Consider the following 11,467-nt stretch of genomic DNA (forward strand, 5'->3'; position numbering starts at 1 on the left):
ATAAAAACTTCAAAAAATAATTTGGACATGTTTTGCAAAAAGTGTAGGGAAAATGTAAAACGGCTATAACTTTTGCATACGATGTCGGAAAAAACGTATAATATATCAAAAAATTCAGCACGAAAATCCGCATCCGATGGAGACGGCCTATGGCCTGTTTAGAATTTTTTAGAATCCTCAAATTCCAAAAGGAAAAAAAGATATGGTCAAATTTCAGTTTGTTTAAAAAAATTTGGTTAAATCTGGTCAAACTACTTATTCAAGAAGTATTAATGTTACTACATAATTATTCAAGAATATTAGTGTTACTAAATAATTATTTCAATTTTTTGAATTTTGGTCAAATCTGGTCAAACTATGGTCAAACTTATTCAAGAAATATTAGCGTTACTAAATAATTACTGTTTTTTAGAATAATAGTTTCAAACTCAAACGGTGAAATGTGTGACTTCATGCTCAAGCTAAACTCCTGAGGGTTAATAGGATTGACATCTTACTATTGTCAGGAAAACAACAAGTGCAGACTCGGAAATGAAGGAGAATAGAACCCGAAAGTTAAGCGTGCTCGGGCTGGAGTAGTGAGAGGGATGGGTGACCGGTCGGGAAGTTAGATGATTTGGAATGAGTGATCCACACTTGAGCAGTTAAGAGAGGTGATTAGAGACTAAATCATCAAATAATTCAAAAAAAATTAAAAATCAAAAAATCAAAAAAAATTCAAAAAAACCCTTTAGTACCGGTTGGTAACACCAACCGGTACTAAAGGTCCCCCATACCAGGGCGCGAGCTCACGCCACGTGGTGGCACTTTAGCGTCGGTTCGTGCCGAACCGATACTAAAGGGGGGGACTTTAGTGCCCACCCTTTAGTGCCGGTTATGGAACCGGCACTAAAGGCCCTTACGAACCGGCGCTAAAGCTCCGTTTTCTACTAGTGATCTCCGCCCAGCATGCTTTAACACGGGCAAAGGCCATTCGTGAGCCCTTTATGCACGCCGACCTCTTCATCGCATTGATGCGCGGCACCACGTCAAGGAACTGCTGCACCAAGCTGAAATAGTTGTTCGGTTTTGGCCTTTCCGGCCATAGCTGATCCATAACAGACCTCATGGCGCGTCCGGACAACCTATTCAGTTTGGCCCATTCGGCTAATTGGTCAGTCAATGAAAGTGGACGCTCGGGAGAATGGAATTGTGTCCAAAACAGCTGGTCCACTTCACGGTCCATTTGACCCTGGAAGTACTTGACCGCATCGGCAGCGCTTGCCGCCAAATCCATATACACATCCTCCAAACTCAATAGCCGATCTAGAGGGGCATAACGTGGATCTCCGAACTTCCTCCGCAACATAAAGGATTTCCCAGCTACAATACCCCCGGCTTCCCGCAGCTCCTCCTTCTTCGCCCTCATAGCAGAGTGGATGTCTTTTTTCGTCGCAGCAGCCTTCTCAAGGTCCGATGCCTTCGCTAAGTTTTCCTTTTCAAGAATCCGGCAATGGTCGGCGGTGGCTTTTAATTCTGTGGCCATCTTGGCCATCTTATCTCGGCTCTCGCCATGCGCGGCCTTCTCGGCTTGCAACTCTTCGGCCGCCTTCAAAGTAGCCGCATTACCAAACCTCGCTTGTTCCTTGGCTCAGGCAAGTTCTGCCCGCAAGGCTTCAACAGTGGCAGCTCCATCTGTAGTCACAACATATTAAAGATACTGGCATCATGCTGCTCTTACTATGTGGCGTTTACCAGACAATGACACTTACCCTGTGCCTCGTCAAGCCTTTTGTAAACAAGCTCGATGTCGGCGTCTGCCGCATCTAACTGCCGTTTTAAATAGGCAAAATCGCTAGTCCGGCTAGCCACCGGAGGTTCCATCACCTGCACATAGAGGCAGTATGGTTATTACCTGGGAATATGATCCTCTGTTCGTCGTCGTTTCCGACGACCACCAGAGTCTTAGGGGCTACTATCTACACAAGGCACACCTAGCATGTGCAGGACTATTATACATTATTTTACGTACCTCAAAGCCTGTCAGTAGACTCATAAAAGCTTTATGCAATCCACTTTCGGCGGACAAGATTCTCTCTGTCACCGTATTCATCAGCATACGGTGTTCATCTGAGATGGCCGCTCGCCCCACCAACTCCCTCAGAACATCCGATCGCGCACCAGACGGTGTCGGACTCTTTTGTCTGTTCTCTTCAGGAGCCGGACACTGGGAGCTTCAGGGGTCAATGGGATTATCTTTTGGCCTCACCGGATTCGGAGAGGCCCTCCACGATGACACTTCGGGGTCGCCCACTTCCGGAGCGGAGGAGTCCGGAGGAGGCGTTTCGCTCTCCATCATCTATGGAAGAAGATCCCCCGAAGACGAACTCATTTGAGAGGCGCTAAGGCCTGAACCGCAAAGATATATGCGGTGGTTATTTTCTCAGAAGAAAAAGATGGTATACCTGTACTATTAAAGTATTTCGGGTCACTTACGACTCGCTGGAAGATTGATCCCCCCGCGGACTTGGTGCGGCAAAAGCACCCCCCGAGGTAGAACCCTCTATGGGAGACTTCTTCTCCCGTTTGGAAGCTTCGGCTTCCGAATCCCTGGGCGCAGTCCTTTTCCTCCTCCGGTCGTCTTCCTTCATGGAGACGCTCGCTCCCTTGGTTAGAACGGGCAGTGTTGGGGGCCCGCGTCCGCCCATATTATCCTTCCTAGTATCTTCCTTCAAGGGCTCCGGGCAGGGTGCGACCTGGAGCATCTTTTCCAATACCGGATTGTCCAAACCCTCGGGGAGGGGGGGCGAACACCGAATCAACTTCGCCTTTGTTATCCAGTCCTGGTCAAAAAGCAAACTCTCAGAAATGACTTCGTAACAAATGAGAGATAGTATGTTCGGCCGAAAGATTCCTTACCTGTTCAGCGGCGCGGCTACTGCTCAGGCCCACGTCCTCGGTGATTTCCGGACACTCTACCTGAGGTCCGAAGAATGACTTGTACATCTCCTCGTGCGTCAGGCCGAGGAAATTTTGAATGACACGCAGTCCTTCGGGATTGAACTCCCACAAGCGAAGGGGCCGGCGTTTGCAAGGCTAGACTTGACGAACCAGCATAACTTGTATTACCGCAACGAAACTAAAATCTCCATTGAAGAGATCTCGAATGCGGCTTTGCAGTATAGGCACGTCCTTGGCTGGACCCCAGCTCAGACCTCTGCTAATCCATGACATCAGTTGTGGTGGAGGGCCCGAGCGGAAAACAGGGGCGGCCTCCCACTTGGCACTTCTAGGAGCCGTGATGTAGAACCACTCCTGTTGCCACAATTCAGACACCTCTGGAATGGAACCTTTGGGCCAGGGGGCTCCCGTCATCTTGCGTATTGAGGCACCTCCGCACGCTGCATGTTGCCCCTCGATCATCTTCGGCTTTACTTCAAAAGTCTTGAGCCACAGGCCAAAGTGAGGGGTAACCCGGAGGAAAGCCTCGCACACGACAATAAATGTCGTGATATGAAGAAAGGAGTCCGGAGCTAGATCATGGAAATCTAGCCCGTAATAATGCATCAAACCCCTAACGAAAGGATCCAGGGCAAGGCCTAGACCTCGGAGGAAGTGGGAGACGAACACGACATTCTCGTTGGGTTCGGGGGAGGGGACGGCCTGCCCTCGGGCGGGCAGCCAATGCAAAACCTCGACGGTCAGATATCTGGCCTCCCTCAACTTTTTAATGGCTTCTTCTATGACGGAGGAAGGCATCCATCGTCCTTGAAGGCTAGATCCGGACATGATTGAGGGTTCGGAGCACCTGACCTGAACCTTGGGTGTTTGAACTTGAGGTGGGGGAAGGATTCGATTGAGCACGGGAGGGAAAAAGTAAAAACCTTGTCCCTTTATAAAGAGGGTGAATATCAAGCGTCCTCTCCGTGGCCATTTGGACTTGCCTATAGTCTAGGAGTCCTAGGAGCGGTTGGGTTACCCACGCCCGTATTGATGAGAATCCCGGAATAAGGGGACACGATCTCTGCTTTAACAAGACGTGCCAAGGAAACCGCCTCGCATAACACGCTGAGATGGGACAGTAAAACGATTCGAATAAAGGCTTGGCCGTGGTGTGATGTCACACTACGGAATACGTCAGCAGATTAGATTTGTGTAAATATTATTCTCTCTATGGCAATATGTGGAAACTTATTTTGCAGAGCCGGACACTATCTTTGTGTTCAAAATCTTCTATGAAGTACTTGGAGAAGGAACCCGCCTTGCAATGCCGAAGACAATCTGCGCGCCGGACTCGTCGTCATTGAAGCCTAGTTCAGGGGCTACTGAGGGAGTCCTGGATTAGGGGGTGTCCAGATGGCCGGACTATACCTTCAGCCGGACTCCTGGACTATGAAGATACAAGATTGAAGACTTCGTCCCGTGTCCGGAAGGGACTTTCCTTGGCGTGGAAGGCAAGCTTGGCGATACGGATATGTAGATCTCCTACCATTGTAACCGACTCTATGTAACCCTAACCATATCCCTTGTCTATATAAACCGGAGGGTTTTAGTCCATAGGACAACACATTCATACACAACAATCATACCATAGGCTAGCTTCTAGGGCTTAGCCTCTCTGATCTCGTGGTAGATCTACTCTTGTACTACCCATATCATCAATATTAATCAAGCAGGACGTAGGGTTTTACCTCCATCGAGAGGGCCCGAACTTGGGTAAACCTTCGTGTCCCTTGCCTCCTGTTACCATCCGGCCTAGACGCACAGTTCGGGACCCCCTACCCGAGATCCGCCGGTTTTGACACCGACAACGAATGTAATAGGGCGGCGACGTGAGGCTTGACAGCATGGACTTGAAGCGAGGAGGAGGCCACAGCAGGAGGTCGGCAACATGGTGGAGCGAGGTAGGGGCTCCGGTCCACTGCTGTTGTTGACGCTGGCACCGCAGACGAGGCAGGGAGATGGCGCAGCGCTCGCCGGAGATAGAGTCGGTGGTGGAGGCGGTCCTGGTGCGGGCACCATGGCCGGAGGCGGGGAGGTACTTGGGCGGCGGGAGGAGCAGCTCCGGCAGGACGAGGGACTCGGCGACGCGGACTTGGGGCACCGGCAACGGGCGACGTCTGCGGGCGCAGAGGACGACGGTTGCAGGCGCGGGTGCTCGAGGAGCTCCTCTCCTCGAGCGCTCGGCGACGGGGACTCCTGAAACTGCTGCTGGTGGCGCTCGGCGGCGGCAGAATTGGAGGCGGGGCAGTGAGCGATGGAGGGTTGACATGAGGAGGAAAAGGGATCGGGCACGGAGCTCTCATGGCGTGTGGAGTGAGTGGCGGCGCGAGGGAAAGGAGAGAGGCGCACTGGCGAAGAAGACCGAGAGGGAGGAGGGATGCGGATCGGGAGGAGCGGGCGATGCACTCCTCCCTGTCTCTCCTGGCGGCGCGAGGAAGGAACGAGGGGAGAGGATGAGGGGATCGAGAGATGGGGCTTAGATTAGATGGGTTAGATGGGCCTAGGGTTAGAAGGGGGGTTTGGGCTTGTTGGCTGGATGGGCATGCTGGGCCGCGGGGATGGTGCGGCTTGGATGGGCTGAGGCCTGCACTCTCTTTCTCTCTTTAGATACCTATCCCTGTTTTAGCAAATAAACAGAGGGTTTGGAAAAATATAGATAGGGATAGGAGAAGGATTGGAGCACGGGGAAAATTTTCTTGGACTCGCAAAAATATACTTGGTCCGAGAAAATTAGAAGTGGCCAGATCAGAATATATGAATTCAAACTCATTTGAATTTAGTCAAATGGTTTGAACTAGGACTAGGGTTTTGAAGTGCCCAGAAATGTTGAGAATTTAGGTGGAGCTCGGGGAAGTGACGAAAGAAATAACAGGAAAAGTTTGGGGGCCAACCTTGAAGCGGAAAAAAGGCATGTGATTATTGCAAGTGTGTTCATGGGTGAATCCGAAAATGGAATATTTAATATAGCTCCCTAATATCGGGAGGATATGTTATAAAGAGAATCACCACGTGAATTCCCTCGGTTTAAATGGACCGAAGATCCATGCAATTTATTTAGTGAGTTTTAAAATGGGTTGCATGATGACATGGTGCAATGCACATGATGCAAAGATGAAAAGCAACGGACCAAACAAATCACACGACGAAACCCGGAAATCATGGAAGGCATCTGAAGCTCCGGTCTTGGGGCGTCACACCATCCTAGTTTCTTTCTATTTTGAAATTTAAAAAAATGTAGGTCAAACCGCCGGTTCGATTAGAAATCCTTTTTCACATAAAAGATCGCCACACAAGATTTTTGAAATTAGATCACATGTTGGTATGCTTGATGAGTTCTTTAGGTCAAAAGTTAAAACACTGAGCTAAGTTACCACACCTGTGGTGTGTATATTACCATGCTATTTGCACCTGAAGTTAACAGGGATATGTTTTAAATCATTTTTTTCACCGGGGGTCAAAGTTATCACGGTGTTTGTGTGTAAGTTATCACTCCTGTGGTGTGTATATTGTCATGTTATTTACACATAAGTTACGGGGTTATGTTTTCAACAACGTTTTTGTCAGATCAAATGATGTGAGTTATCAGCATTTTATTTACACAAAAATTACCATGGGTATGTTTTCTACAACTTCTTCGGTAAAAAAATTGTCATGGGGTTTATGCATTGGATATCATGTTTGAGGTGTGTATATTACCATGTTATTTACACGCAAGTTATGTGGGAATGTTTTCAACAACTTTTTTGGGTAAAAGTTCTTATGTTTTTTTACCTATGTTATCAGCTCGGTGGTGTGTAAATTATCATGTTATTTATATAAAAGTTACCTATTTTGGTGTGGATGGCAAGCATACATATATTTCTTAGTTTCAATAGGACTTATGTTCTTCAACAACTTTTTTTTACCTTGGGTCAAAGTTATCGCGTTATTTGTGCGTAAGCTATCAGGTATATGGTGTATATATTACCACGCTGTTTACACAGAAGTAACCGGAGGTATTTTTTCAACAATATTTTTTTCTTCGGGTCAAAGTTATCGTGATGTTTGTATGTATGTTATCAGGTTTGTGGTGTTTTATATTACCATGCTATTTATACGAAAATTATCAAAGTATGTTATTAAACAACTTTTTTCACCAGGTCAAAAGTTACTACGGTGTTTCTACCTAAGTTATTGACTCTGTTGTGCGTAGATTTTTATATTATTTACACAGAAGTTATCAGGGGTATATTTTTTTAGTAAATTTTCCCTCAGGGTAAAAGTGAGCTGGTTATTTGTGTGTAAGTTTTGAGGTCTATGGTGGGTTATTACCACGCTACTTACATGGAAGTTACCGGTACACTTTCAACAACTTTTTCCTTAGGGTCAAAATTACCATGGTTTTTTATGTATGTTCCGAGGTCTACCGTGCATATATTACCATGCTATTTACATAGAAGTCACCAGAGTATGTTTTTAACAACTTTCTTCACTGGGTCAAAAGTTACCACGGTGTTTATACATAGCGGTTTGTTCCAGAAAATATGGAAGAAAACCAGCGATCATGTTGCATCGAGTCGTGCAAAATTTTTTTGGAACGAAACTACTCGGCCAGATAATGGGACGGGAAATTTGGCATCGACCGCACAGTGCAGATCGAAGCATGAGCGAATCGTTAGTACCTGTTGCAGAAAAAATGTGGTTCGCGAGATACAATTCTCCAAAATAGAAAGCATCATAACCTAAAACACTTTAACTATATCAAGCTTTTTTTCGGGAAACTTTTGATCCATTCATTTTCAATTGTGGTAGTACAATAAATACCAAAAATAATAAAAAATAAATCTAGATCCGTAGACCACCAAGCACGACTACAAGCACTAAAGCGAGTCGAAAGCGTACCGTTGGCATCGCCTCTCCATCATCGGAGCCGGACAAAACTTGTTGTAGTAGACTGTCGGGAAATCGTCATGTTAAGGCCTCATAGAACTAGTGCACCAGACAACAACCACCACCAATGAAGAGATGCGTAGATCGAAAGGCTACAACTTGAAGACACATGAACATATACAAACGGAGATCGAGTAGATCCATCAAAGACAACCACCGACTGAATCCTACGAGATTACCTGGACACACATCTCCACACGACCTCCAATGATGCTAGATACATCACTGGAACAGGGACTAGGCGGGAAAACTATATTCCATTTTCAGGGAGCCGCCGACGTCATCTTCCTGAGTGCGACACAAACCTAACAAAAATAAAAGGAACATATGAAAATGGAGCCCTCCCTCGACAAAGGCCAGGATTCACAGCATCCCCATGTCTCTAGGGCCACCAGGGACGAGGCTTTTTGGTTCAGGAGGCAGCTGTGACTGCGTGTGCATTAACTACATCAAATTGACCCTGACCATCTAGCTAACATTGTCTTCCGTGGTGTCAGGACATGGAGACATAGTTGATCTCGGCTCTTGCCGGCGGGAGGGCTCTTACATCATTTTTAGGTGCTTTTTTGTGTTCTTCTAGGGTTTGTGTTCTGTTTAGGAAGACAAGATGGCAACGTCTTTCTGATGGTTGGAATAATGTTCTCTCCGCCTATGCCCCATTCTGGTGATGCGTCTAGCATTATCAGAGGGCGTGTGGAGATTTGTTTCCGACGGATCTTGCGGTATTCAGTCGACATTTGTTTTCAGTGGATCCACTTGGATCCGGTCTTCGTTCGTATGTGTTCGTGTGTCTTCAGGTTAGATCTTTCCGGTCTATACTTCTCTTCATCGACGGCGGCTGTTGTTCTAGTGCGCCGGTCCTCTTGAGCCTTAGCATGACGTTCTCGACTGTCTACTACAATAAGATTTGCCTAGCTCCGATGATGGAGGGGCGATGACGGTGATGCGCCTTCGGCTCGCTCTAGTGATTGTAGTCGTCGCTAGGTGGTCTACGGACCTGGATGTAATTTTTACCTTCAGTGTTCTTTGTGCTGCCTTGACAGTTGATGAATAGATCAGAAATTTTATCACAAAAAAATCCACTAGGGGACTTCTGATCATCATAAGTAGGTGCCTAGGAAGGTAAAAAGTAATGTTAGAGACACTGCTTATAACATCAAGCACAACATCAACTATTACAATATATCAAATTCAACTAGAGCAACAGAACAACGAATAACCATATGAATTTCTTCATCATCAGGTTTTGCATTTTTTTTCTAGATTCGTCACAGAATCTTGAGCACACCAAAACGCCATCCTTGAACTGCTCGAAAGACTTCACTTACTATTGCTTGTATCATTCCTACCACCACTTTAGTTTTCTTTGACTTTCCTGCTTTCATTCTTACTTATAAAGCTTGGAGTTGATGGTGAGTTCACGTGTAAGACAATACAAATAAAACAATGCACTTCTACCCACATGTGAGACTAGCAACCTTCCAAAAGATATAATAAATAAATATTACTTCTACTCAGTGAGAGATGTACCGAAATAAAGAAATACACCGCTATCGTAATATGAGAACAACTCTCATAAAAACATACAATATAAATGCATACGACTCCAATTCAAATCATGGTCTTCAATTTAATTTCTCTGTTCAACGAACAAATTATTCCTGTTCTATAGCATAGCAGAAGACATCACACATTGCAATTTCAACATGGTCATAGACTTCATCCTCCTACCAAATCCATGATCTTATGCGTTCAAATTACTCATGCACATTCTCCTAAATTTAAATTGTTACCTCACTGTAACTCTTGCAAACTACAATGGCCGCTTAAAAATCATCAATGATTACAAACATGACATTTCATTGTATTTGCGTTCTCTTTTTAATATAAACCATGCAATAGCAGCGAGACACCATCATTCTTTTGATGATCTCCTAGGCCACCAGTATCTCAACGTCTTTTTATGGTTCCGTAGCAACACACGGGCATTGTGCTAGTTTCTGCAAAACAACCCAGTCACTTAGCCATCTAGCAATCGTATTTATAGGGTCACATGGGTAAATAATTTTTGCATCAGGAATATCAGTCAAATTGAAAAGCACATTTTTATAACATTCATAGCATTCTCGCTAAAGAGCATTTTTCAATCTCGCTAAAGATAGTCCCTGGATTTTTTTGGAAAATTGATGAACTTTTTTTTGAACTCGATGATTTTTTTTCAAAATTGATGAACTTTTCAAATTTGTGAATTTCTTTTCATATCTAATGAACTTTTTCCAAGTTTGATGAATTTTATTTCAAAATGAAGAAAACTTTTTTCAAACTTGTGAATTTATTTTCAAATTTGATGAACTTTTTTAAAAAGGTGATGAACTTTTTTTTGTAAATCGATGAACTTTTCTATATTTTATGAACTTTCCCCAAATTGGATAATTTTTTAAAAATCCATGGTTTTTTCTCGAATTTTTAAACTTTTCAAATTCATGATCTTGTTGAATCTGTGAACTTTTTTCAATTTTGTGATTTAAAAAAAGATCAACTGGTCAAACGGTCCACGTCATCTGATCAACAGGTTAACTGTAGAACACGAGGGGCGAACAAGCAGAGGAAGCGGCGACCAGCGAGCAATGTGTTTTATTGGTCCGGCCCAAGTGAAGCTGTGTGAGCGCCAGTTTCCTAATCGGGCGCTTGAAGCGCCGATTAGGAGCTCCCATCAGCCAAACATGGAAAATGCTAGCGTGTGCTTTGTTTCTGGGGGAGTGGCCGCCTTCCATGGGTCGCCTTTGTGCGAATAAATCGCTGTGTGTGTGTGGTGTATCCGTGCTGGGCTCTCCAGTAAATTTATTATTACGAGGCCTCCTAATAGTTTCCCCCCTGTTCCATAGCCCATTTTGAGGGATCCGGCTTGCTAGGTAAGGCTTTTGGTCGTACATCGTTCCCTCTAGTTAGGGTTTCTACCTTCTCTCGCCGCCATTGGTGACGTTGAGTATCTCCTGTCCTTCGCCGCCGCTCGTCCGGCCTCTTCCGCTCGGGTTGACTACGGGGCAGTCTGGTACTGCTTCCCGGCCTTGGTGGGGGGGATAGACGGAGCGGGTGGTGTTAGGGTTTTGGCTGTGGGTTCCGGCGGCGCCGAAGCAGCGAGATCGGATTCGCTTTTTCTGAAGAAGGCGAAGCAAGGCACCATGGCATCGACCAGCAGCAAGGGGAAGGGGAAGCTCGAGGATCTGATGGAGGAACTCGCCCTAAAAGAAGATGACTTAGATGATGTCGTTTTTGAGGAGGACGATGCGCCACCGGCGGAGGATCTTCGGTGGATGATCTTGGTTTGTGTCCACATCGACAAAGACTTCAGTAGTTACTAGTTTTTTCGCAACATGCGATCTGCGTGGGATCTTGCAAGAAGGGTCAAGATAAAAACCCTAGAAGAGAACTTGTTCATTATGCAGTTTGAGTGCTTAGGGGACTGGGAAAGAGTGGCACAAGGGGGCCCATGGCACTTTCGGGGTCATCCCGTGATCATCATGCCCTACGATGGTTATTCCAAGCCCTCATCGAT

Source organism: Triticum aestivum, chromosome 7A (genome assembly GCF_018294505.1).
Source record: "Triticum aestivum cultivar Chinese Spring chromosome 7A, IWGSC CS RefSeq v2.1, whole genome shotgun sequence".
Taxonomy (NCBI): Eukaryota; Viridiplantae; Streptophyta; class Magnoliopsida; order Poales; family Poaceae; genus Triticum; species Triticum aestivum.